This window comes from Anser brachyrhynchus (assembly GCF_964034855.1).
Source record: "Anser brachyrhynchus genome assembly, chromosome: 1".
Taxonomy (NCBI): domain Eukaryota; kingdom Metazoa; phylum Chordata; class Aves; order Anseriformes; family Anatidae; genus Anser; species Anser brachyrhynchus.
This window is the reverse complement of record NC_137694.1, coordinates 23,722,553-23,749,462: the sequence shown is the minus strand read 5'-3', so window position 1 is coordinate 23,749,462 and position 26,910 is coordinate 23,722,553.

Sequence of the window (26,910 nt, the reverse complement as noted above, 5' to 3'; positions counted from 1 at the left end):
AAAACTTGTACTGAGTCACAATGAATACTGTTCTCCTGAATAAATCAAACTTCAATAAATGGTAAAGCAGAAGACAGAAGTCACATGGCTATTAAAGAAAACACCAAGTAACACCTTTGCTGCATAGATTATAATATTGTTCAACAAACTGTGAAACCATGTGATTGTAAGAACTGACCTTATAAGAACAGTTTCTTTGGATTCAGTGTGATGATTCACATGAGAAGGAGTTCACAGAAGGCAGTTGCTAGAATTATTTACTAGATTCACAATTTTCAAGTGTTCTTTCTGTTAGCTCTTCACGTAAAATCACATGCAGACACACTGTAAATTGACTGTACACACTAGGAAATAGAAACGTATTTAATTAAGAAGGTGACAGCATGTTACCCTTTTATGTTGTATTTTATGTGACATGCTAACAACACAAGAGCTTTCTGAATTTGGTAGCAGTGCTTGGTACACAGCAACCTTCACTGCTCAGCTATGACTGTGTGAACCCAAAATGAGAAATTAAGTTTGCTCTATTATCGGGTATGCAGTCTCACAACAGAAATCAAGAATGTTGCATACCTGCTTGCTTATCTTGGCAATTGTAGAATATCAGTTTTGCTTTAGGAAGCACTGGCAAATTGAGCTGAATCTATAGTGCTTTGCTGTTAAATCCTTGCTCTGAAGATAAGAGATGATCCCTGTATTTTTCATCTTTTATTTTTTAATTACAATGTGTGCATGTTAATGAGGCCCTGTTGTATTTGCTTTTCAGCCTGTCATGAAAAGTAAATGCCAGCAAGAAGACTATGCTCTGGAAAAGTTTCAAAAGTTAATGCTTTCATTTGGCTACTGCTTCCTACAGGCTTAACATCACCAGCATTCCCCATCAGTGGGCTGAACTTGCTGTATTTTAGCTTTCAATATGCAGGGCAGTTTCCACCTCTAACTTTTAATCAGTTGGCATGGAAGTGTATTATAATAAATTTATTTCAAGGTCTTCTTATGCTACTAGAGGCATTGACAGTTTCTCTACAGCACACCTTAGTCACTTGCCCTGCATTGCCTCAGGACTACATATTCTCTAATTAGTATCTTATCTTGGATCTTTATCTCTCTCTACAGCCACAGGGACATGTACAGTTTCAGAACAATACACTGCAAAATTGCCCATTTCACTACACCCAAGATCCCCCTACTCCTTCAAAAGTAATAATAATAATGATATTAGTAATGCAATGATGATGTTACTTGTAAATGACAGACTATTTATTAGACTAATTACTTCACCAAAAGAATGTTTCTCATTACAGAAAATCTTCAGAATAATCCTGAAGAAGGAAACAAACCTGTGACGTGTCTTCAAAGTATCTCTTTCAGTTTCTAGAAGAAATGAAATGTGAAAATTATTCCTTCCAGTAGTGAGGTTAAGTGCTGGGGTGAATTTAAACAAAAAATAAAAAAATAAAAAAGATTGCACATCAGAATCAACAATGAATAAACTGCTTTAATCTTTAAGAAACATTGCTTTGATATACACGTAAGAATGTGACAGATCACCGTAGAAGTGCAGTAAAAATAAATAAATTATGTTGTGCTTTTGCACAAAGCTTATTTCAGTGCATTTTGGTTTTGAAAATCCTTATCTAGACTGATTAAAGGTGAGCATTGAAGCTCAAAGTCTATAGGAATATTTGAGTGTATGAGTAATTTATAGTTTTCTGATTTATTTTCACATTGATCATCCTAAAACTTACAATAAAATCTCTTTCTTGTTTAAATAATTGTTGCCCTACTACTAGGACTAAGATAAGGAAAACAAAAATAATCGCCAAAAAAAAGACCATGTAGGTCTAGTCTCTACATTACTGTTATCATTAAAAAATGAATCTGTGTTGTAAAGAAGCTCTGGCACTGCCAAGGTATACTCATGGTGTTACAACAAATGAGTCCATGTGCAGCAAAAAGGAGCATAAGAAGTCATTGAAAGCTAGATTCAATATAGAAAGTTATCTTGGGAGCATTTTTTTTCTGTTCTTATGCACAGTTTTTGTGTATCAGGTCTGCTTTACTGTATTGTTCATTCGAATTTTACTGTGTGAATATGTAATAAATCAATTCTGATTTAAGGAAAAGACCCTTATATTTTTGTCAGTGATACTTCTGTTCTACACCAAATGAGTGTAGGTGGTGTTGGAACCCTTGAATTTGGGAGTCTTAGAGAATAGCCAAGAAAGTGTTACCTGATGCTTTTGAGACATATCCGTCTATTACTTATTTTTATACTGTTGATCCATATGTTGAAGGGAAATTGAAGCTGCTCAGTATGAAAAATGGACATAGAGAGAGAGCAGAAATATAATGCCTCCTACTGTTTTATTTATTTATTTATTTATTTATTTATTTATTTTCATGTACCCTGGACAAAAAGGTTGAGATTCAGTTGCAGACAGTGGAGCTGCCTATAGCTAAGCTAATTATGCAAAAATTCCTATATCAATCTTATCTCCACTGAGAAAGAGATTTTATGGTGAAATCCATCTCCTCAAAAGTAGGTATCCTTCCTAGGTCAGGTGAATCACTAAAAGTACCTCTTCCTCCGCAGCACATGCAAAGTGAGAGCAGGTGAGCAGATCATTGATGTTCCCCAATGTCTGACAGGTATCTCACCTAAGGGAGGAGAAGTTCAGTGGAGCCATGTGGGTTAGTGGATGTCAAACATCTGCAGCATCATTTTACATACTCAGAACAAATATTGTTTCAATATAAGCCACACAACAAGCTCTTACAATTTCAGCAGCAGATTGTTTGCCTTTTTCACATTTTTCCTAACAGAATATAAAATGTTGATTTAGTCATTCTCCACTCTTAGAGGAGTTCACTAACGTCACAATAGCTGGCTTACACACAGTTAGGGAAAAGTAAATGTCTTGTTAAACTTAATAGAACCTGTGAGACTATGGAGTTTGTCACCAGCGTAACCTCTTCACCATTTGCTACTATAGCAGGATGACAGTGGCTTCTGAAAACTGGAAGAAAGACCAGGTCAGTAGAAGGCTCCAAAATTATGTAAGAAGGATTTCTCTATTCCTGTGGTCTTATAGCATCTTGTATTATGGACATGAAAAGTCACGGATCCATTATCACCACTACAAACTCATGCTTCAATGCTTTTGCAAATAAGATATTAAAGCAACAGAATTACATGCTTAAAAAAGATTATTCTGCCATGGCTCCCTGTGTTGTCTGCTTCATCCCACTCTGACAACAGCTACCTCTACCCTATCCAGTCCCACTACACATAGTTGCACCTTGGCTGTGGCAGACTGAAAAAAAAAAAAGGAAAAATTGAAATTATGGAGTGGCATTTATGGACAGCAGAGCATTCAATGTCTTTGGTCATATCAAAATGAATTTGCATTGTCAGTACATGGCATTTTTAATATGTATGAGTTTTAGCATGGCCCTGGTAAGAAACTTTAGCAAAGTATGTATTCTCCAAAGAAATGTCAGTGAGTTTTCTTTCTTTCACTATGAAGCTCAGCAAGCCACTTTTTTATATCAGCAAAAGCTTTAACTAGTCACTTTCGTCACTACAAACCTAGTAATAAAACTACTTTGTAGCAAAGAGCCATCCCTATATAATGAATACTCCTAACTACCGCCAGCACTATTTTAATTTCAAATATGCCTGAAAATCATTGCATGATGCCATTAATGGCAAAGAAAATGTATAGTATGCATAAAATACAATTTAAGGCACATATAAAGCTTCTGAAAAGCTTTCACATTGTGAGACAGGACTTCTTTGTCCATATTTCTGAATAAGTGGCAATGTTTTTCCAGCCCAATAAACATTAGAAGATATTGCTCTAATGATTACAGGGATCCTCTTAGCCTTTTTAGGTAGTTGTTTTGTTGTTTGGTCGTATGAATCACAGACATGTCCATCCATATTAGGATTGCCTTCAGATGTGCAAATTCATTCACTCCTGTCTCAAAGGTCCTCCTCTGTGCAGACTGAGGGACTTGGAGGCTGTTTGAAGTAGGATGCATGCCCTGTTTTCCAGTGGGACATGTTTGGCTCAGAGGAATGCATGCATCCGCCTCATATCCTCACTCATTGATGAATTCTTCTAATGAAGAAGCAATGAACCGCAGTGAAGTAAAAGCTGGTTGGTTGTTTGGATGAAACTACTGTGCGTTTGAATAAGAGATTTTCGTGAAGCGATGAGATTGGCCACCTCAGTTAATATCCCCATCTCATTTTGCCTTTTTCTCTTCACATTTTTATCTTGTAGAGAAGTCCTAACTCTGAGCATCAGGAGTATTTTGTAATAGCAGATCCACACTTAGCTCTCAAAATGCAGATAAGGATATTAGCGCTAACACTGGCTTGTTATATTTAAATAAGCCCATATGTCAGTGTGCACATTTTGTTTACCATGTTTACCACCAACTAATGAGGGAAACATATCCTCTCTTCTTCATAAAGGTCACTGATCTACACGCAATTCTAGGTTATTGTTAACTTTGAAACTACAAACACAAATAGCGATAATATTTTTGAAAAATAACCGCAGTGGTTCTTATTCCCTCCAGTTTGCTTCAGATATAATCTGAGATCTAGAAGTTGTTTCCTTTCTGCTTCTCCCTTTAACCATGCCACAGAAAGTAATGGAGGACCTTTTCAAGATGTTTATATTACTGTCTTTCCAAGCAGTTTTTCCTTTCCTGAGTTTTAGCACTGAAACTCGGTTCAGAAAATTTATTTGTTCAATTCCAGTCTAAAAATCTTTGATCTTCCATGTTGATGCTATCTTAGCTGAACAATTTTTTTCCTTCTCTAAAAGTTCAGATCATTTTGGAAAGGTGCAAAAATCCATCCATGCATTTATATTGTGGTTGAGGGACAATCAGCAGGGTTGTCTTTAGGGCAATGTGATGTCTTGTGAACTCCAGCTAGTCCTATTTCTGTTGGATCTTTCCTGTGCCAAGCACACACTGCTTCCATGATGCAATTTACATGAGGATGGAAAGATTTTCCCCTCTTGCCCTGTTTGCATTGAATTCATTTTTGAGCCTGTTGACTGCTGGTAGTGACATACGAGAGCACATAGACTTGAAAGACAACTGCCTGAAGATTACAGTCCTAGAGAGGAGAGAAGAAACAAATCATATTTGGCAAGTGACCCTTCCCTAGTAAACATGTTATGAAAAGACACTCAGATATGGCTACGAGTGCAAGACAGAGAAAGTGCTAGAGTGGCACAGACAGTTATCACTGGCTTTTGAGATAAAAGTTTTGGTGTAATCTCCAGAGTCTTGACATTAATATTGTGGTTCCAAAAGCGCTGTCAAGCTACAAAAATTACAGGTTTCAGAAGACATCCCTATAAAGCTGCCTTATTTTTCTCCGCATGTATACTATCAAATCTTGTGCTATTTTATTCAGATGAGCTTATGCTCTGCTGGGCTGTTGAACAAGTCCTCTCCTTCCTCCTGTCTCTAAGCCCAGACATTCTTAGCGATGTTTAACTTCTTTACATCAGGAGGCTATTCATAAACCTAATAGCAGCATGCTTCATTTCCTTTTATTTTCAATACATCTCAGAAGCCCTTTAAGACTTCACAGTATTTCTGAATTATCACTCTTGTATGAAAGAGAAGTGGGCTCAAAATAATTCTACTACTTAAGTAAATGCAAATTGCAAGTGCTGCCTTTGTACAATGCTTCCCTGACAGTTTTCTAGCTTCTGAAATAGACAATGGGGTCAGTAGAGTGCTCAAAAATATCTAGATGCATATTACTTATTACAATTTTTCAACATTTTCAGCTAAAAAATTCTCTGAGATGTTATCTGGGGCTCTTACCATACATTGTTAAACTACAAGTTTCATTCTGAATGGAGGCCTATGGACTATACTGATTTTTCTTGTCAATAGCAGGATAAAATTTGGAGTGACAAAAAAGTGATTGTCTTTGGCCTCCCAAAGCTGGAATAAATTGACATAACCTGGAAGTAAAAACAAATATATAACAATCATGTAATAACATTGAGCAATAGATCACTTAAAGGTTAGACTAGATGATCTTAGAGGTCTTTTCCAACATAAATGATTCTATGACTCTTTGATCTAAAAGAGGCAGCTATAGCAGAAGATTATGAAAGAAGTAAGGAGTTGCTCACTGGCCTGGAGGAAGGACCAAAAGAGGAGAGATGGTTAATGGATGGGAGGACACTCTATGTTCTTGACAAGGCTGTACTGTGGAGGAAAAGGAAATCTTTCAAACACAAAGCTTTAAAATAGTCTGCTTCAACATCTTCCCTCTCTGGTATCCTTTGATTCAGTTCAAAAGAATATGCATAGGTACTTTCTGTATCTAGTTCTCAATATATTGCGTAATGCCTGTATGAGTCACTTCGTATAATCCTTGAAATTAATGTGCATTTATATCAGAACTTCTGAAGTGTGCATATATCCTTTTACTTCAGCTTCTACTTCCTTTCTTAAACAATGGAAAGACAGCATGCACATGAGATGGAGTTTTTGGAAAGAGAAGCATTTGAGCAACATGAGTGCTGCACATGGCCAGTACTGTCTTGAAGTTTTCCACCCACAGAGGAGGATGAGAAGATGCTGCCTTGACTCTTATTTACCTTGCAGATCTCATAGATGCCAAGTTCCAGGCAAGCAAAAGACAATACAGCTTCCTGGGAAACTGTGGAGCAACTTTCCACATGATATTTAGACAAATTCATGGTGGGAAAACCCACAGTGGGAACAATTGCAAAGCTAACATTTTGGCTTTTTTCCTTAGACACAGATCACTGGACAGCGGGAAAGGACTCTGAATAGGAGTCAGTATACTTCTATTGTGTTCTTGTATACCTCTCTTGGCATCCACTATTACCACCAGGGAGATGAGGCAGGGTGTTAGGTACAGGGTATTTTCATGTACTGGTGAGCCTAAGAGTCCTGTCTGGCTTTTGGGTGAAGTCATAGCTTCTGTCAAACTGGGCACTCTGCAGGTAACGTCAGTAAACTAGACAGTTTGAGAGAAACATCAGCTCACATGTCATGGGTCCTGTTGAGCTCAGTGTGAATTAGAAGCCTTATGTTTCCTACAAATATTTTATTTCTAATTTTGGAAAGGAAGATTTCCTTCAGCAATAACCCTTGAAATATTCCATTCTTCCCTTGCAAAATAATATTTCCTATTCTTCATTTTCATTCCTTCTGTGTTGCTTCAGATCGATTTCATAGCAATGTAGGTATTTTTATTATGCCATGACAGCTGGTGGCCCAGCTAGACTTGTGTACTGGCTCTCACTGCCATGTGCCACAGAGGAATTTGAAAGAAACCTACCAGCAGTCAGTGACAGAGTGACATACTCTGGGAAAGCATCTCCCTAGCCTCTCCTCTTTGTTACAGATATGTCTGTCCCTGAAATAGGAGGATTTGATCCCCCTTCGAAATGTTTGGTTATGTTTTATTGTGATTGTAAGCTGTGCATCTTTGTTAACTGTGTATTCAGACGAGCATTCAGATTTTACTGAGAGCTTAACTTTCTATTGTTTTCTCTTCCCTCTTGTCTCTTTTAATCTCTTCTGGAATGTTTACTTTTCTTCCTTTGAATGGCAAATTCTACCTCATTCTTTTTCTTTTTCATTTGCCTCATCCCTCCTAAAAAAGTGCTTGCATTAACAAAATTGAGACGGCTGATATTAGAAATGATGCTTAAGGGAAAGTCTTCCAAAATGAAGAAGTATACCACCAAATTAACCCCAAATTGTCCTCAAGTGAAGAACCATAGGAAGTATTTGAACCAGGCAATATTATTCAAGGAAAAGACAGTTTTCCAACTTGTGTGGAATTATTAAAACATAAGTGCATGCTTATAATAAAAGTTCTGCATTATTTAGATATTTTAGGTGGTGAGCTGAAAACAAAATTTTATTTCATTTTATTATAAAATATTTCTAAGGCTTAAGAGCTTTCTTTTTGCATTGTATTTTTCTCTTTATTTATTAAGCAGAGATCAGTTTTCTGAGCAGGCTCTCAGGTACATTTTTGAATAGTGACGTCATTCCGCACAATATGTAACTCACATTAGAATTCATATGTATTATCCATGCAAATGCTCATTGCAGGGGGAAGAAACTGTGCCATAGTGATCCTATTTTTCTTTCCTGAAAGAATAAAAAGTCCTAGATGGAGGGGAGCAAGAAATGGTTAATCATTGGCCAATGCTGCTACATTTCATAGCATAAATGCTAGAGGGGCATATCAGAGAGGTAATAAATTTATTCATAGTGTTGAAGCTCTTGAGAAAGCATAAAATGGGAGGAAATCGAGCACAGAGCTTGATTTGTTCAGAAAAAGGATCAAAGTTAAACCTTATTAACTTAATAATACACTTGCTAAGAATGCGCTCAAGGAACAGAAAGAGCCAGGACTATGCGGACATGGGATTCGCTCTCTGAGATGATAAAGATAAGGGAAAAGGAAAATGAGAAAATGTTCAGAATAAATCCCAAAGAGGAAACTCTATTGATGAGTTTGTATGTGATCAAAGCATGTGTTCAGAAGCACTGAAAAATGCCTTCTCTCCAAGAGAAAACTCACTCATTCCAAGCCTCAATGCCATCAACTATCCTAAACGTAGAAGCTGTTTTATTATGCATATGAATAATATAATCTTCCAGTTGGGTGCTTATGTCTTAAAATCAAAAATGAGTTAGCGTATATGTTGACTGTGGCTTATAAATCGTTTTACTCTATGCATCACAATCATTGACTCTTCTAAATATAGCAAATATAGATTTTATTATGCAATGGAATAACATTTCCTAGCTGGGCGCTTATGTCTTAAAATTGAAATCTGCATTTTCATGTTTGAAGGTTGACAGCTGCAGAGGCTCTAGGAACTCTTAGACTCATACCCTTAATGCTGAGGCTTTGCACTAAATACTAGTACTGACAAGCTCTCGTGTTTGCGCTCTATCTATAATTCTGTCAGTTCAGTCAGCTGTTGTAGCAAAACAGCAGTAGCAGACTCCTGCAAAGCTTTTTTTAAAACCACTACGGATTCCTGGGGTGAAGATGAGGGGGTGGCAGAAAAATGCTGCGTGTGTGCGTGTGTATGTAGCATATAGTGGGCAATGTTGAAAAGACCTTGCTGAACAGCTGGTGAAAACTATATGTGAGCTGCTTCTGTAGAACTGATGCAGATCAAATTCTTCAAGAAAAAGAGCTTAATGAATCAACATATAATTCTGTCCTCAGTCTGCAGCTGAAATAAGCATGGTTCCCAGGATGTGGATAACCATCCTTAACTAAATGCCTTCCTCTGCAGCTCTGGTGGGTCAGAATTTGAAAATGGAAGAAGAAATACTCTTGTTTGATAAGAGGTTAGGAGGCCCTGTAAGATGCGGGTGAAATGCAACAGTCCCCAGAACATTCTGGTTTGAAGCTGTTGCTGTTGTTCAGTTTGGCTGGCAGCCTGCTGAGAGAGAAACAAACAGGCATCTCTGTCTTTTGCATTAGCCTTCTCCCCTCATGTTCATTAATTTACATTTGTCATGAAGACTCATTCTAGCTCCAGCTCTGGGTTGTCCTCTGTCACTATTAAAGAGCACTAAAAGGTCTGGCTGCTTTCCTGGTGTTTTTCCTTTTCCTCCTATTTTATCCAGAGATAAAGAGACTGTGAAATTGGAGGATCTGAGAAATGGTGAAACAAATTCCTCTGTATTCTTTCATCCGTAAACCATCATTATCCATAAATATGGCACATCAGCTGCCCCACTGAAAGACTCAGAACAGACTCTGTGTTGCCTGGATTTTCTGTGGATGCTCCTTTTCTCAGGTGGGTAAGCTGAGGTAAGACTTGGCCTAAGGAAGAGAATTCTGCATTAACCATGGTAACTTAGAGCTGCTAGAGGGTCACTTGGCCAGACCAGAAGTGGACACTATTTCTTTATGTCTGGTAGAGTTCTCCAAATCCATTAAAAAGACATCAGCTTTGGCAGTGTGAATCCCAGCTCTGCCAATCTGAGGAGGGCAGAGTTCAAATTTTCTCCCAGGGCGTGTACAGAATGCAGAAGGAACTTTTAAACTGTGAACTTCTACCTGCAACTCCTGTTTCTCTGTTGTCCTTCAGCATGTTGGCCAGGAAAAGTGGGAATATCTCAAAATCACAGAAAGTGATGTTCAGGCTACTGACATACACATGCTGTAATTTTTAAAACTGCTGTCATATTTTTTCTTACATTCCCAGTGTTAGGTTTTGACCCACATTCATGTTTTGGCAGATTGGAAGACACAACTAATGGACTATGAAATTTTTACAGGTTTACTTAAAAATATATTAAAACTGTTAAAACAGATTCATGTTATGACATCTGATATTTGATATTGATGACTGTAAGCCTGCAAAGCAGAAATCCCTCCTGCTTTATTAATGTTTTATATCTTTCCTTCCAGCCCTGAATAAAGAAGTCCACACTTGCAGATCTCATCTTTGTCATTTCTACAGCTGGGTAGCAGGAGTTTACTTAGCAAATATTCCCTGCTCTTTTGTGTATTTGTGTGAATTGTCTGTAATATGCTGTTATTTCTATAAATGTGATTGCTATTTGAAGTTAGAAGGCAGGTCCTATGTGTAAACCAATTCAGGTTTTATGTCAATTGTAAGCTATTCCTTATGGCTTTCCTCTGAGTATCCTCAAGTTTGCTAATTGGGTTATCTAGGTAGTAAAGTGACATTATTTATCTTGCTAGTTTGAATGACTGACAACTCTACAAAGGATATTGTTCAGACTATCAATTTTTGTTTAATATATTTTGCTGTGTTAACAGTGAAGTCGAGTCAGCTAGAAAAGGGTTGGCTGGGCTACGCACACCTGCATCAAGGTCTGTAAGCCCTAATGTAAAGGAACTGCAAGGAACCTTCAAACAGGAAAAGCAGTTTTTCTTCTATTTTCCATGAATCTCTTTTCATGAATGCTTTTACGCTTTGATTTTTATTTTATATATTTTTTCCTGAACTTTCATCTTTATTATCATCTCTTTAACTTCCCTCCAGGTACGTTACTCATACTAACACCCTCCTGACAGCACATTTGACAAGTTCCCTGTCTGACTGTCTGATTTCTCACCCAAATTCCTTTTGTAACACATTCTGCCACTGAGATCCAGCAGTTTTACACTTTTTTTTTTTTAATCCCATTCTTTTTTTTTTTTTTCATTCTGACCTAAACCAGTGAAATGCTATTTCTAAATGATGTTTTTAAAGTCAGCAAGCTATGAACAGAGTGTTTGTACCACCATGTATTTGGTAACATATTTGCAAGTGATGAGCAGCTATTTTGCTAAAATTCTCCTAGGAAACCACTGGCGCTCTTAAATGAACAGACAACTATTACTTGAAACACTGTATAAAGTAAACATTTCCTACAAATGGACTGTCTAAATTTGTTCCTCTTTCACTAACTGGAGTAAGAGGTTGGGCAAGTACATTTGGATTTTGTAATATGATGTCCATTTATATATATTTCTGCACTGAAAAAAATCACATGCCTTGTGTGCAGCCAGCCTTGAAGAATGGAATTGTTTGTCATATGCACTCTCTTACCACCTAACATAAATATCCATGACAACTAAGTACATGTTTTTATTATGTTTTTCAAAATGTGAGTGGAGGCAATGCCTGTGTAGGTTATTGGTTTGTTCTGCAGAGTCTCGAATTTTTGGCACGATAGAGTAGTTATTTTGTAATTCACTGCTCTCTCTGACTGGAGATTTTCATAGCCATCAATTCCCATCTGCCAACAGGACTAATTTGCATTGAAAGAACCCTTAGAGACTTCATCCTCACCCTTATTTTTCTGTTCAGTTTGCTTGAATTTATCTCATGAGGAACCCCGGTCAGCTCTATGGACTGGGTACCACTCTGTGGTGCTGTTCACAGGTGAGGTTCCTTTGTTGCAAAGTTGTTATTCTGGAGCAGAAGGCATCACAATGTCATATCCCTGTGGCTGCCAATGCATTCTGCTCTTTGCTGAGGTCTCCAATGAGTTTAGGTGTGTGTCTTCCCCAGCATTTGAACTGCACACCACCAACAAAAAAAGCAAACAAATAACGACAAACAAAACCAAGCAAACAAAAATGAACCAACCAACCAACCAAACAAACAAAAACCCACAGAGTCTTTAGAAAATAGGTCTGGAAGGCATTTCACATATTAAGCAAACCATCCAGCCCATGACTGCTGAACAAGGAGGATGGCTAAGTCTGGAAGATGTGTGTCTAATTTGTCCTTCCTTTGGAATTTAAATTCAGGTGTTGGAATAAGCACAAACAAAGAAATGTAGATTCATCTACTTTTCTGGTAGACTTCATTAGTGGCATTCATTAATGTAATCTGTTGTCTGGTACTATGTCCTCGTATACAGGAGGTGAGCAGCAGTACTGACTCTCCCTGAGCATATTTTCCTATGTGATTTAAATTAGCCATACTCTAGCCATAGGTCCTGCCCTTCCTTTGGGTATAGACAATGATCAGCTACATCTCAGGCAAACTTGTCAAAAAGTTATTAAGTCCAGAACTTACCTATAGCAAACAGTGATGCTTAACTTCTCTCCTCTATAAGTCCTGTTTGCTTTAATTTGAATGAGGACTACATGTGCACAGAGGGAATAAACATGTCTTGACAAGAGCAGTCAGCATGTCAGGGGCAGAGATAGTAACTGGGCTCTATGCCATGGCAGACCTTTACATGGTTGCATGAACAGCTGACTGAAATCTTCAATATTACTCATTTATTTTATTGTCTAATTCACTGTAACGAACACTTCACTTTAACTGAATTTAGATTCTGATACTGGATATTTAATTCTTTATCAGCAATTACATTCCTCAAAGAAACTTTTGTCTGGTTTTCCAATTTCCAGGCTTGGCTTTCTTGTAATAGTTCCTCCTCACTCTCCCAAGCAGCAGCTATTTGGCTTTGCAGGTCTTCTCTTCATTTTGTGGCTACATCCATTCTTGCTTCTGCCAATTTTCCCTGCCCTGCTCTAATCTCAAGTCATTAAACACACTCAGTGTTACCAGGTAAGTACTCCTAATTGGAATATCCTTGCAAATTTTTATTTATATGCATTTCCTGGACATTATCCCATTCTACAAACACTCTTGGAAACCAGCTACGTATGCATAAAAAATTGCAAAGCAAATCTGAAGACTTTATTTCAAGGAGTCTCTATGTCTGCCCCTTTATGGCATTCAACCAACCAATATCAGCAGATACTTCCTCCACCACCGTGCTATAAAATTTGCTTTGTACTGCTCACCCTTTAGGTCAAAAATGACTGGAAAAGATCCAAAAGATCTGGGAATTTCTAGGGAAAAATGTAATGACGTATTTGAAGAAAAGTTATTAACTGATGTTCAGAAATACCTGCTCTGAGTTTCAATGTTTCCACCAAAAAGTGTTTTTGTCAGAGTTTTTTACTTGTTATTTCTGAGGGATTAAAAATGTTTTAATTGTTTCATTCTGAGACTTTTCCTCACTAAGATGAGACCTTTGAGGTATTGTACTGAGATGTTGATCAGACTCTTATTACCATTCCATGTTATTTTCATCATCTGGGTGGAGAAATTGTGCTGAAAGGAAAGATAAAATGGAAAATGAATTTGGTTCAGTGATGAGCTGTGTGTGTGCTGCATTGAAATGGAAGCAGTTCTAGACTGGATTCCCAAATGGCTCTGGTACCAGCATCAGACTACTCAGCACATTTCATTGGGCAGCAGGACCTACCTACATTATAAAGGAAAATAAATATATATTTAGGGAGAAAAATAGTGAAAAAATTAAGTTATAATAATAAATAATAATAACAAAAATGGCAATTACTTAGGAGCTTAAAACCAGACAAACTCAAGGAGACTCAAACTGTTATTTTCATGACTGTGTTATGTTGTTTCTTACTCTGAAATTGCACTAATTATATATTATTTCATTTATCTTATACAAGAGGTGTAGCTACTCAGTTGCTCCAGCAGGATATTTTGTTATAACAATTCCTAACAAATTTAACGAAAGTTAAAGCAGTAAGCACATCAGAGGATTACTTCTGCAAATTCAGTGCCAGATGTGATACACGTTCTCTTTGATATTCTGAAAACAACATGATTTATCATTTTTAGTGGCTTATTATTTTGGAAGATCTACATTTTTCATTAATCAGTGTTAGAGCAAGACACTAATCATAAAATAATCTGAGACTAATATAAGAAAAATGGAAATAAGTATCCCTGTGATAAAGACCTCAAAATGTCTTGGGTTGCAAATAAAACAAATATAAGAAGAATTTGCAAAATCTGCTAAAAACATTAACCAGTCAGAGAAATCCAACTGTCCTCAAATACTCTTGACATGACAGGACTTGAAACAGTTCAAGAAACAACAGTATAGCTGGACAGGGTGCCAGAGTTTACCGATAATTGTGTTTATTTTATATCAGTGTTTATCAAATGATTGAATAAAGGGATTGTTACCTTCATTAGAAGAAAAGTGAAATTTTAATTAGCAGGAAAACTTGCTATGCATATTAGAGTAAAACCTGTTGACAGACCACCACCATCTGGACTTGAAAAATCGAACCAGGGTTTTACTGTGGATGCAGGCAGTACAAATCTCAAAGAACCACCAGTGTTAGGCAGTATCAGAGGTGACACCTCCTCAAGCCTCTCCTCATTTGTCACTAGTCTTGTAAACAGTCTGAAGCTGAGATGCATTTCATCCAGATTTAAACACTCAACATTTAAACTAGTATTGTAACCACACGGACAGATACTCCCTGAAGTTATTTGGTTACAAGTGGCCCGATATAGAGGTGTCTATCACTTTCTGTGGCTGTAGCTCACTCTAACTCCTGGTCTCATTGGTATAATGGCTGTCATCTCAGCTGTTTATTGCTCTTGGAGTCAGATGCAGAAAAAATGTGAATGCTAAAACATAAGAGCATTCTGTAAGATACAAAGTAAGGAGTTTCTCATTTATGCTGCTTGGATTTTGTGCAAGAATGGTACAGCTTATGCCTAATTATAGGTTTCTCAAATTTAGATAAGTTAGTTATCTAAAATAAATAAAAGGAGATACAAATAAAGGAGATGCAAATAAAGGAGAACAAAGCAATGCATTTGGTTTCACACAAATGTTTCAAACGTGGCCTCCAACGACAAAAGGGCAAAAGGCTGTCTGCCTGTTTAGCCTTCCAGAGCATAGTTTCAAAGTTTTTGTAATTTCTTATAATTTTTGTTGTCTGACCAAGCCTGACTTTTCATTCCTAATCCTGGTGTTCTTCCAGGACTCCTTTAGCCAGCTTAGCCAGGACCGTGGGCGCCACTTCTGTGCTCCAGTCCAAACTGTGTGACACACTAAACATGGTTAATGCCCATAGGACTGACCTTGCACTGGAAGGAACTAGGAGTTGTTGCATTGAAGGAGCTGTTGTGTCTTAGAGAGTCTTAAATTTTGACTTTCAGATGAAAGTATTATCTGTTTGTTACAGCTTGTATTGAAATTTAATATGCCAGTGTGAGTGAAGCTTTGGAGTGCTAGAAGGCATTTTGACCTGCACAGATATAACAAGAAACCAATGCAAGAGTAATCAAATGTAAGTTAATGAACCATTGGAATTCAGGAATAAAGTACCTTTCAATCATATTTTGATGTACACAAAGAAATCTGCCTTTACAAGAAAATAAAAATAGCATTTTTAACTAAAACTATAAAAAAGTTTGTTTTAAAATTATGAGGCTCTGCCTTAAATAGCTCAATTCTATTAAAAAACAAAGTAAGCTCCCCTTACTCCCCTCAACAACAATACCTTCTTATTAACAGATGCTTGGTTTACAGTTTTGCTATCTTGAAGTAGCAGATGAAAGAGCATTATTTACAATAACGGAAAAGTAAAATAATCAATCCTTAGCTACAGGAGTTATTATTGCAGCTTCAGCCGTTCTTTCTCACCATGTAGAGAGAGACACCAAGGGTACAAATAGCAGTCTTCTCAGGATTTTTTTGAAAATGCACAGGTTTTGTAGGGGATCCTACTGTTTACTTTATCCAGGTATTCATCTGGACCTTTATCCAGGCTCACAAAACTCGAAGTTGATAAAATTGCTTGTACACTAATGATTCAGCCCCAAGCTGCAATCTCAGCGTGTAAGGTAAGTGAAGAATAGCTGGGCTTGTTGTATGACTGGAAGAAGTCCAAAGAAAACTGCTGTTCCTCGGGAGCTGGTGGCTGGCATTCAGCACACTCAGGGCCTCTATTGAAAAAATACCCTAGCAAGGTGGTAGATAAAGCTCCGCTGCTGGAGAAAACTCTTTCTGAATACATGCTGAAATCTGGGACCCAGAGTAATTGCTAATTAAAAAATCCTGTAACAGTCCCCCTGGCAACAAAATGCTCATTTCCATATTCTGGCTATCTACAACTCACTATTTCATATTTTGTTTTTCTAAAAAAGGTTGGATCAACCACTAGTATAACTAGCTCATTAGCTTGAGGATAAAACTGATTGCTGTTTTAGTGATCTGCTATATTTTAAGTGATGATGTATGAAAAGGCTTTAATGTAAGAATGGACAAATTACTTCCAGAGAAAAGTAGAATTTTTCATGAGACAGAGCTGGATCTGTGCTTACATTTCCACGAGGACATTAACTCACTGAGTAACCATCATCATTATTGCTTTTTACCATTGCACAGAAGTCAGTGACCCGGCTGGGCAAACAGCCAGGAGCTGGGGGCCAGAAACAATGGGGAAAAAAGGGCAAAGAGCACAGATGAGTGCAAAGGGGAAGGCACTGGTGAATGGAGGACTAACTGAACCCAGATGAACTGCTCAGGGGATGCAGACTGGGACTGGGTGGGGGGAAACTCCATAACTGAGATGGTGTATTAGGAGGGAAAAGAGGGAAAAGGACCGTAGAGGAACAGGTTGAAAGGATGGCAGAAGAGGTCTCTGCTGGGACAAGACAGAGATTAGTCTGTGGTCACAAAAGAACAGGGTCTCCCAGAGCCTGGAAAGGGACCTGTAGCTCCACTAGCTCTGTTGTGTATGCATGTTGTGGGTTTTTTCCTTCCCCTCCCTCTCCAACTTTTATTTTATTTTATTATTTTATTTTATTTTTGAAGGAAACTAGAAGTGCACACACATAAAAACACACATAAAAAATCTAAATCACTGTAAAAGAGCATTAAGATTAAGTACTCAGAATTTAGGAAATGCCTTTGGGGGAGTCTCTGCAACAATCCCTAGGTGCACATGCAATGTGATTACAGAGGTTTGGTAATTTCCCAGGAAATAATTAATGAGATAGCGTCAGAAACTGCTGATCCTTCAAAGCTGAAATGGTTTGTAGAGCACTATCAGACTGAATGAAATTAAGTCAAAATACAGTGAGAAAGATTTCCTGCCCTCTTCACTAACATGTTTCTAGGAGCCTGGAATAAAACATCCGAAAAAAACGTGACTGTGCAGATTGTCTCAGCTTCTACGTGCCCACATCTTCTCCTCTCCATCATTTCCTTGTTTCTTCATGATTCAAGGATCCTGTGTCTCTTCCTTAGGGAGATCTGAGCCCCACCCTGACAAAAGCTTTAGTTTAAACTGGGATGAGCAGGAGTATCTCTGCTGTGCAAAGTGGATTTTAACATCTCCAGCTCCTTGTGCTTCCAGGGGTCACCTTGGAATCTCTCTTGGGATCGATGCATTTCCAAACGTCTTTAAAACTGTAACATTAAATGCTTTGCTTGCTTTTTAGATTTTCTCATTCATTGGAACTACGAAAATTCAAATATTTTAAGAAGGAATAGCTATTTTCAGGATTCTGAAATTTCTTACTCTTGATCAGCTCTAGCTATGGCAGTCTTTAATTACATTATCCTTCACTGCTCTTTTCAGCCTTATTTGGTGCATAGGATAGATGGTAGTTACTTAATGAAGTGATACTTGATATTTGTTTCTTCATGATTAGTAGTTTACTTTATGACCCTTTGGATAGTTGCTGCACACTGCTGTGAAGAGAGAATTAATATGCTCAGGGGCTTTTCATCACTGAATCTAAATGTTTCACGAGTACTAATGAGTAATTTTTTATTATGTAAATACTGAATAGTTGGTACAAACATAGCCATTTCCTGTCTTTCATACATTTGGCTTTCTAACCCTTTTTAATATACATAGTGCACATGTAGAGTTGAGAAACTATGCTTCTGAATCTAAGTGTGTGGAAGACCCAGAATAGGTGTCTAAAGGACACAAGCATATTCTTCATGTTTTGCAAAATTTCATTAAAGAAAAAGGATAGTCAGCATAAAATAGTAAATAAGTAAAGCTATCTGCAAATTATGCTAAGATTTCTACTGCAAAAAGACAGTGGAGCTGAAAATCTGAATATTCTCAAGCAAACACAAGTGGCCCGGAACAAATATGCATTGTACAAGAAAGATTCCCCAATAGACATTACAGAAAAGGTTTAGAAAATCCTTTTTTTTTTCTTTTTTTTTTTTTTTTCCTTCTCTTCACTGTGCTGTAGAAAACATACATGTGTTAAGGTGCAGGCCAGCCAGCCCATAACTCAAAATTTGGTATAGCTCTGATGAGACTGATTTACATCTTTGTATGTCAGTGCACTGTTGGTACTATAATCTTAGATGGTAGGTAAATGCCCTTGAAAGAACTTTCTATAGATAAACAATATAAAACATATATATAAACAGATTTTTCCAGATTTGGAAAAAATGATCATTAACTGGAAGAGATTATTATTATTATTTATTTATTTATTTATTTATTTATTTATTTTCTCAGATTCTCAAAAGGTTTGGAAAAAGAATCACAGAATAATAGAACCACAGAATCACAGAGTCATAGAATGGCTTGGGTTGGAAGGGACTTTAAAGATCATCTAGTTCCAACCCCCCTGCCATAGGCAGGGATGTCACCCATTAAATCAGCTTGCCCTCATCCAATCTGGGCTTGAACACTTCCAGGGATGGGGCACCCACAACTTTTCTGAGTAATCTGTTCCAGTGCCTCACCACCTTATGAGTGAAGAATTTCCTCCTAACCTCCAATTTTAATCTCTCCTCTTTTAGTTTAAAACTATTTCCCCTTGTCCCATTTAAAAAGTCACTGCCCATCTTTTTTATAACCCCCCTTTAAATACTGAAAAGCCACAATGAAATCACCCTGGAGCCTTCTTTTCTCCAGGCTGAACATCCCCAGCTCCCTCAGCCTGTCTTCACAGGAGAGGTGCTCCAGCCTCTGATCATCTTCGTGGCCCTCCTCTGAACCCACTCTAACAGCCCCACATCCTTCTTGTGCTGGGGGCCCCATACCTGGATGCAGCACTCCAAGTGGGGCCTCACAGTGGCAGAGCAGAGGGGGACAATCACCTCCCTCGACCTGCTGGCCATTCCTCTGCTGATGCAGCCCAGGATGCAGTTGGTCTTCTGGGCTGCAAGCAGACACTGCTGGCTCATGTTGAGCTTTTTGTCCACCAGAAACCCCAAGTCCTTCTCCACAGAATTGCTCTCAATGAGATCTTCTCCCAGTCTGTGCTCACGTCTGGGATTGCCCCGACTCAGGTGCAGCACTTTGCACTCGTACTTGTTGAACCTCGTTAGGTTCACATGAGCTCACTTCTCAAGCTCTTCCAGGTCCCTTTGGATGGCATCCCTTCCTTCTGTTGTATCAACTGCACTACTCCGCTTGGTGTCATCTGTAAACTTGTTGAGGATACACTCAATCCCATTGTCTGTGTCATTGACAAAAATATTAAACAGCACTGGTCCCAGAATGGATCCCTGAGGGACACCACTTGTCAACGGCTTCCACCTGGACATAGAGCAGTTGGCTGCAAATGTTTGCTTTGTGGCCATCCAGACAATTCCTTATCCACCAAATAGTCCACCCTTCAAATCCATATCTTTCCAATTTAGAGATAAGGATATCATGTGGGATGATGTTAAAGGCCTTACAGAAGTCCAGGTAGATTATGTTTACAAAACTTGCATAGGAAAAACATCACTCCTTTGAAAATAAGAAGATACAGCATCACTTAAATATGATAAAATTATGAATGAGAGGAACTTTCAATGAGGTATTCCATTAATTACATTCATTCTTTCATTATGCTTAAATTCCAAATTTATACAAGGGGAAGGAGTAGAGTAAAGGCAAGAAATCATCAAGAAAAAAATGGGATACTCAAGTCAGGATCAAAAGTTCACTCTGGTGCTTTAAGCAGTCTTCAAGAAACCCTCTTTTGGCAGCACAAATTACCAAGTTCCAAACTTTTGGCTTTAACAGATGGGCAAACTGTGCCTTTGGACACCCAGGTTGTGGACCTCATCCCCAGAGCCACATTTTTAGACATGGTGAAATCTATTCCTGTCATTGCCTCCTTATTTCAGCACTTCTGAAGTTCACCATCTCTCTGTCCAGTTGTCAGCCTGTGACTTTCAGTTCATATTTGTATTATGTGACCAGTTTGGTAACAATATCTGCCCTAAAGCACCCAGCCATTCTCCTGCATCTCCTGCAACTACTAGTTAGTTCTTGTACCTTTCTCCCACGCGATTCTTTTCTTGCTTTTATTTTTTCCTGCTCTTAGATTATAGCTGCAATCTTTAGACATAAAATGAAATACCTGATCATGGTATTCCAGTTCTTATAACAGTTTTTAGAATATTACAGTGAATTCTTTTCTTAATACAGCCTCGCATATACATATGTATACTCACTGCTGCATACAAATGAGTTCACTGAAAGCCTCTTCCCATATTGTTTGAAGTCAAAACCCATCTCTGTATATGATTAGTTCACATTTTTGTCCTCTATGCATGTTTCCTTTGTCTTCACTGAGATCCTCATGCTATTATCTTCCATATTTCTTAGCTGTGTTAAATCCTTCTGATATTCTTTATTTTTCACATTAGATTTACCTAGTTGGACTCAATTAGCCTAAATAATTTTGCATTCCCCGTAACTCTCGCACCTCTCTATTCACCTGCTCTTCCAGGTCAGCAGTAAACATTCCGCATCATGATTCCTCCCAGAGCTACGGGCATCTGCATTTTAACCTACTTCTCTTGCTTTCTCCTGACCTGTCATTGATCTTTTTGTGTCACCCAGCATCCGTAGAATCCTTCCTAATACCTCCCAAGCAGCATGCTCATTAAACTATGTAGGCTACTGAACATGCAGGGTGTTTTGCTGTGTGTAACCCCAGAGACCATTACATTCAGATTTGGTAGCAGCAGATCTCTAAGGCCCATATTTCTGAATTTTAGAGAGAAGGGGAGGGACAAAGACAGTGCAAGAAAAAGGATTACAGAGCCCTTCGCAAAAGCGAATAAACACATACACACAAACCAGCTCCTGAGTGACAAGCAAAAAGATTTAGTGGTTCTCCTTAAGCCAAACAGCTTCCAAGACTACCAGGAGCTCATTAAAATCAGGGAACTGTGGCAATAAGAGGTGATAGAGGTGAGCACAGCAAGGGGTAAGAGCCTGGAGAAATGAGCTCACAGGTGGGTGAGGGATAGACTATTAATAGGCCTCTGAGAGAGGGAGATGTGACCTTTGAAGCAGATTCTTGTAGAAAAAGGGAGAGGCAGGGTTGATATAAATATATATATAGCATTTCACTTAAAAGAATGTTTTATCAGCACTGGATTTCAATCTCTGCTTTGGGTGCTTAGCATGTCTTTAGAAATATTTTTGTCACTAGAAAGGTTGTTTCAAAATTCTGGATTTTCTTCTTACGAAATGCTTACGCTTACAATTAAGGAGGGAATTTAAGTTGCTGACAATTAGCTTAATTGAAGTGAAAACGTGTGAAAATCCTAGGAGGAGAGAATTTCCCCGGTGAGCCTTGTGAAACACAGTGGGGTTTAAAAGACAGTATTAGAAACAAGTATTCAAAACATCTAGGAAATGAGAGTGTCGAGGGAACCTCTGTAGCTCTGCAGGACAGAGTTCTGCATGGGCTATGGCTCCTCTTTTGCAGTGCTGCAGCTCTCTGAAACCTGTTCAAAGTAGCAGCAGAGCAAATTAGAGTTATCAAAACTAAAGGAGAGGTCTTTGTTAGAACTAGAGACACTGAGCCTATTCTGGGAAGGCTGAAAAGGAATTCATACCTGTAACGGGAAAAATAGTGCAGAAATATGCCAGATCTCTGTTTTGCAGACCTAAATATTGTGGTATTTTTACTTTTCCATTTATATTCTGCTTTAAAAGGAGGTGATGTTATAAAAAGCAGACTAAGCAGTTGAATAGGCAAAGAAATTTTAAACAGGCTTTCAACTGAAGTGATCAATAAGAAAATTAAACCAGGGAATGGTTTGGTGTGAAAAGCAGATACAATGAATTTGGTACAAGAAGTACAAGAAGGTGTTTGTGAAATATAGTTATTGAACAGCAAAAGCAGAGAGCTTCAGCACTGAAGCCATAGAGACAGCTGTTGCAAAATTGATTAAAAAATTAAAAAAAATCTTGTACGTGGGAATTGTTTATAAGCAAAAGCTGTATCATGGGCTCTGTGAAGAAGCAGCACCCTCTTGCTGCTTACATATCATGACAACTGTACTAGTATGATAAAAAAGAATGAAAAACAACCCACAAATTATGGGTGGTAGAGACTGACCAGCCATAAGGATGCATCAAATTGTTTTCTTTTTCTCAGCATATTAATTCTTTTCAGCACTATTTGGGCTACAGAGTAAGGGTTTTCCTGAATTGAAATTCAGCTTTCAACATTTCCATTTTAGGGATTTTCTAGTGAGTTAGTAGAGCGTATGGCTTTTAACTGTGTTTTCTCAGGTTGCTTCAGTCTTAGACAAACTTACGGAAGGAGTACTGTTTCTGGCTTCGGATGAAGAACAAAGCAATTCTGAATTCTTGGCTTGATTTTCCTCTAAAAGCAGTTGAGAATGCTGTTCCAGTCAGGCTCATCAAGAACTTGGATAGCAAGAAGTAGATTTTCTGCAGCTAACCTTTGGCAGCAGATGAAATGAACGCTGGGAGCCAACACTTAAAAGGTGAACTGGGCTGTCACTTGAAAATGCAGCAATTTATTTTCACCTTCATTGGTTCATCTACCAAGAGGTAAAACCTTAGTGAAATGTGCGAGTCAGGGCTCTGCTTTGGCTGTCGTGGCTTTGCAGACGAATTTGGCTTTCACAGCTATTACTACCGTAGTTTTACAATCCAAAATAAAACCTCTTTGTAGGTTCAGAAAGAAATGTTTCAACTAATTAAGACTAATTGTGTCAGCCTGAGGTGGCTGATTAGTATAATATACACAATTATAAGCATAAGACTGTACAAGGGTATGAGGGTATTGAGTAACTGAGTATGAAGTATGAATGAGAGCATTTTCAAGCAGCAGAGAAAATGAAATTCAGTCTAGTAAGAAGTTTAGGCAAGGAGGACCAAATTCATCTTCCATAAGAGCTGGAGGTGTGGTGGGTCAAGGTAGCCATTTATGTCCTGATTCTGACCTACTTTGAAGTCTGGAACTGGAGTTACCCAACATTATCAAGCATACACTTAACAGAGAAGCAGTACATGGCAGAAGATGAGAGTGACAAGGACTATAACTTCTGCTTGTAGTGTATGTTAATCACTTTGCTGTTGGAGCCATTAGGAAAATATGTTATGCAACTGGATTAGATTTGATGAGATTGATGAGGTTTCTCTTTCTGCTCCCCTGCAGCGCAGTTTGTGCCTCAACAGGATAACAGACACAAGGCACAAAAGTGGTTGTGGAACAGAAAAAGGCCAATGTTTCAAATAGTTTCTAATTTATATTCTGTCTTCAAACAAACTTAAGAATATGCTTGCTAAAGGTAGAAGTGTCAGATTTTGCTATTACTTTTGTAGCTGACAAAATAATTATTGTATGAAAAAATAACTGTCATTTCTCCAAAATAGAGAAGGAATGGAAAAAAAACAACCCATGATCTCCTCTTGCTCCCAAGTATGATGTCATTCTAAGCTGATTAATACAAGCATCATAGTTTACTGCACAGGGATTTGACACTGCATCCAGGCAATCTGCCTTCTTCCTCCGTTGTTGGTTATAATATTTTGTTTTGTTTATTTTTAACATGATACTGAGACTAATAGACAGATGGTCAAATGGCAAGGCTAACAAGCTATTGCTCTGAAAAGCCAGTGAGAATTAATTACAGAAGTTCTTTCTTTGAATACATAAATATAGGCTATGTTGCTTGATATATCTGGTGCAAGTGTTGTGTAGATCTGCGTGAATGATTGTATTTTGGAGTGATCTTCTCTAAACACAAACCTATGGGTGAGCTCTTTACACGGTCTTTATACTTTCTACAGAGATATGGTACAAAAACTGAGAACTGCCTCTAGAAAAATCCAGATGTGCAAATATACTTGTTTTGATCTCTGTATGAGTCAATATAAATTGTTCAGACTTTTCTAAAAGCCCTTGTGTCTAACCATTATGTCATCTTTTGACCTCTCACAGAGTTTACACTGTGTCCCCTCTATTTCTCTTTCTGTGTCCTGCATGCTCTGAAGACATGATAGCTTTCAAAAAAGAAGCAATACTAATGGAACATAATTTTGGGGACTATGATTTCCATCTGTACCAACTCCAATAACCTTCATGTGTGCCACAGCATGCCCTAAAATTAATGTCACCTCTAATATATTTCTAACTGTTAATCTAGGAGAATTTTTATGTGTAGCACACAGCTGATGAATCTGGACCACCTCCAAAAGAACTGGGTATTTCTCCCTGTGAGGAATTCTCCATTTCAGAAACAAGATGAACTATCTAAACTCACACAGGTTTAGTTTGAAATATGTGAGTGCACAATAAATAACAACTATACTCTATTTCCTGAATAGGTTTCACGTACCATCTTCTACCTGTGAAAAAATCTGTAAATGGTTTACTTTTCAGCTCGGTTGTAGGAATGAAAGACTGTCAAGAAAACACATGAAAAATGATAAATTGCAAAACAAATCACAGGGATACTTGTTGCCAATTTATATGAAATATTGCCTCAATACAGCAATTGCTAACCTTTCTCAGACTAACAAATAAGGAAAGATATCATGATGGCTGTATCAGATCTCAGCAAGCAAAATTTCATACCTTACCACATCTTACCATATCAATAAGATTTAAAGATTGTGAAAGAAGTAGTAAATAAGAAAGAATTATTTAAAGTTTGGTCTTTTTAGTTTTACATATTTTTTCATAACAAGATGTAAGGAAAAAATTACTGCAGAGAATGATGTGCTTCTTTTGGCCACCTAAGTTTTTAAGGAAATTTACTTATAACAGGTTACCCCAACAATAACAGGTTATACCAACATCCTGAGGCATCACCTATTGCTACCTAATTGGCAGAGACAATCACAGAATCACAGAATGGCTGAGGTTGGAAGGGACCTCTGAAGACCATCTAGTCCAATCCCGCTGCCAAGCAGGGTCACCTAGATCACGTTGCACGGGATGGCATCCAGGTGGGTTTTGAATATCTCCAAAGAAGGAGACTCCACAACCTCTCTGGGCAACCTGTGCCAGTGCTCTGTCACCCTCACAGTAAAGAAATGCCTTCTCATTTTCAGCCGGAACCCCCTGTGCTTCAGTTTGTGCCCATTCCCTCTCATCCTGTCACTGGGCACAACTGAAAAGAGATTGGTTCCATCCTCTCAACACCCTCCCCTCAGATATTTATACACACTGATGAGGTCTCCTGTCAGTCTTCTGTTTTCCAGGCTAAACAGGCCCAGCCCTCTCAGCCTGTCCTTGTACGACAGGTGCTCCAGTCCTCTAACCATCTTAGTAGCCCTCTGCTGGACTTGCTCCAGGAGCTCCATGTCCCCCTTGTACTGGGGAGCCCAGAACTGGACATAGTACTCCAGGTGTGGCATCACTAGAGCTGAGTAGAGGGAGAGGATCACCTCCCCTGACCTGCTGGCAACACTTCTGAATGCAGCCTAGGATACTGTTGGCCTTCTTGGCCGGAAGGGCACATTGCTGACTCATGGTCAGCCTGCTGTCCACCAAGACTCCCAGGTCTCTCGGCAGAGCTGCTCTACAGAAGTTCAGCCCCCAGCCTGTGGTGGTGCTTGGGATTATTCCTCTCCAGGTGCAGGACTCTGCACTTGCCTTTGTTGAACTTTATGAGGTTCCTCTTGGCCCATTCCTCCAGCCTGCCCAGGTCCCTCTGAATGGCAGCACAGCCCTCTGGGGTATCAGCCACTCCTCCCAGCTTTGTGTCATCAGCAAACTTGCTGAGGGTGCGCTCTGTTCCATTGTCCAGGTCATCAGTGAGTAAATTGAACATGACTGGACCCAGTACTGACCCCTGGAGGACACCGCTAGCTACAGGCCTCCAACTAGACTGCACCACTGAGCACAACCCTCTGAGCTCTGCCATCCAGCCAATTATCAATACACCTCGCTGTCTGCTCATCTAGGCTGCACTTCCTGAGCTTGTCTGTGCGGATGTTGTGGGAGACAGTGTCAAAAGCCTTGATGAAGTCAAGGTAGACCACATCCACTGCTCTCCCCTTGTCTACCCAGCTAGTCATCCCATCACAGAAGGCTATCAGATTGGTTAATCATGATAAAGTCCTGGAGCATGACTTCAACAACTGGAACTTACAATGAGTTCTCCCATACTTTCACACCAATACTTTTCCTGTAGTATTTCACATTTCACACTGGGATTGTAATACATATGCTGAGCCTGGCATAATACACTTGATATCCTTTAATATGTCTGGATCCTGCCTCAAAGAATACATCACTTAAATGCCTACCTGTCCAATTCCTT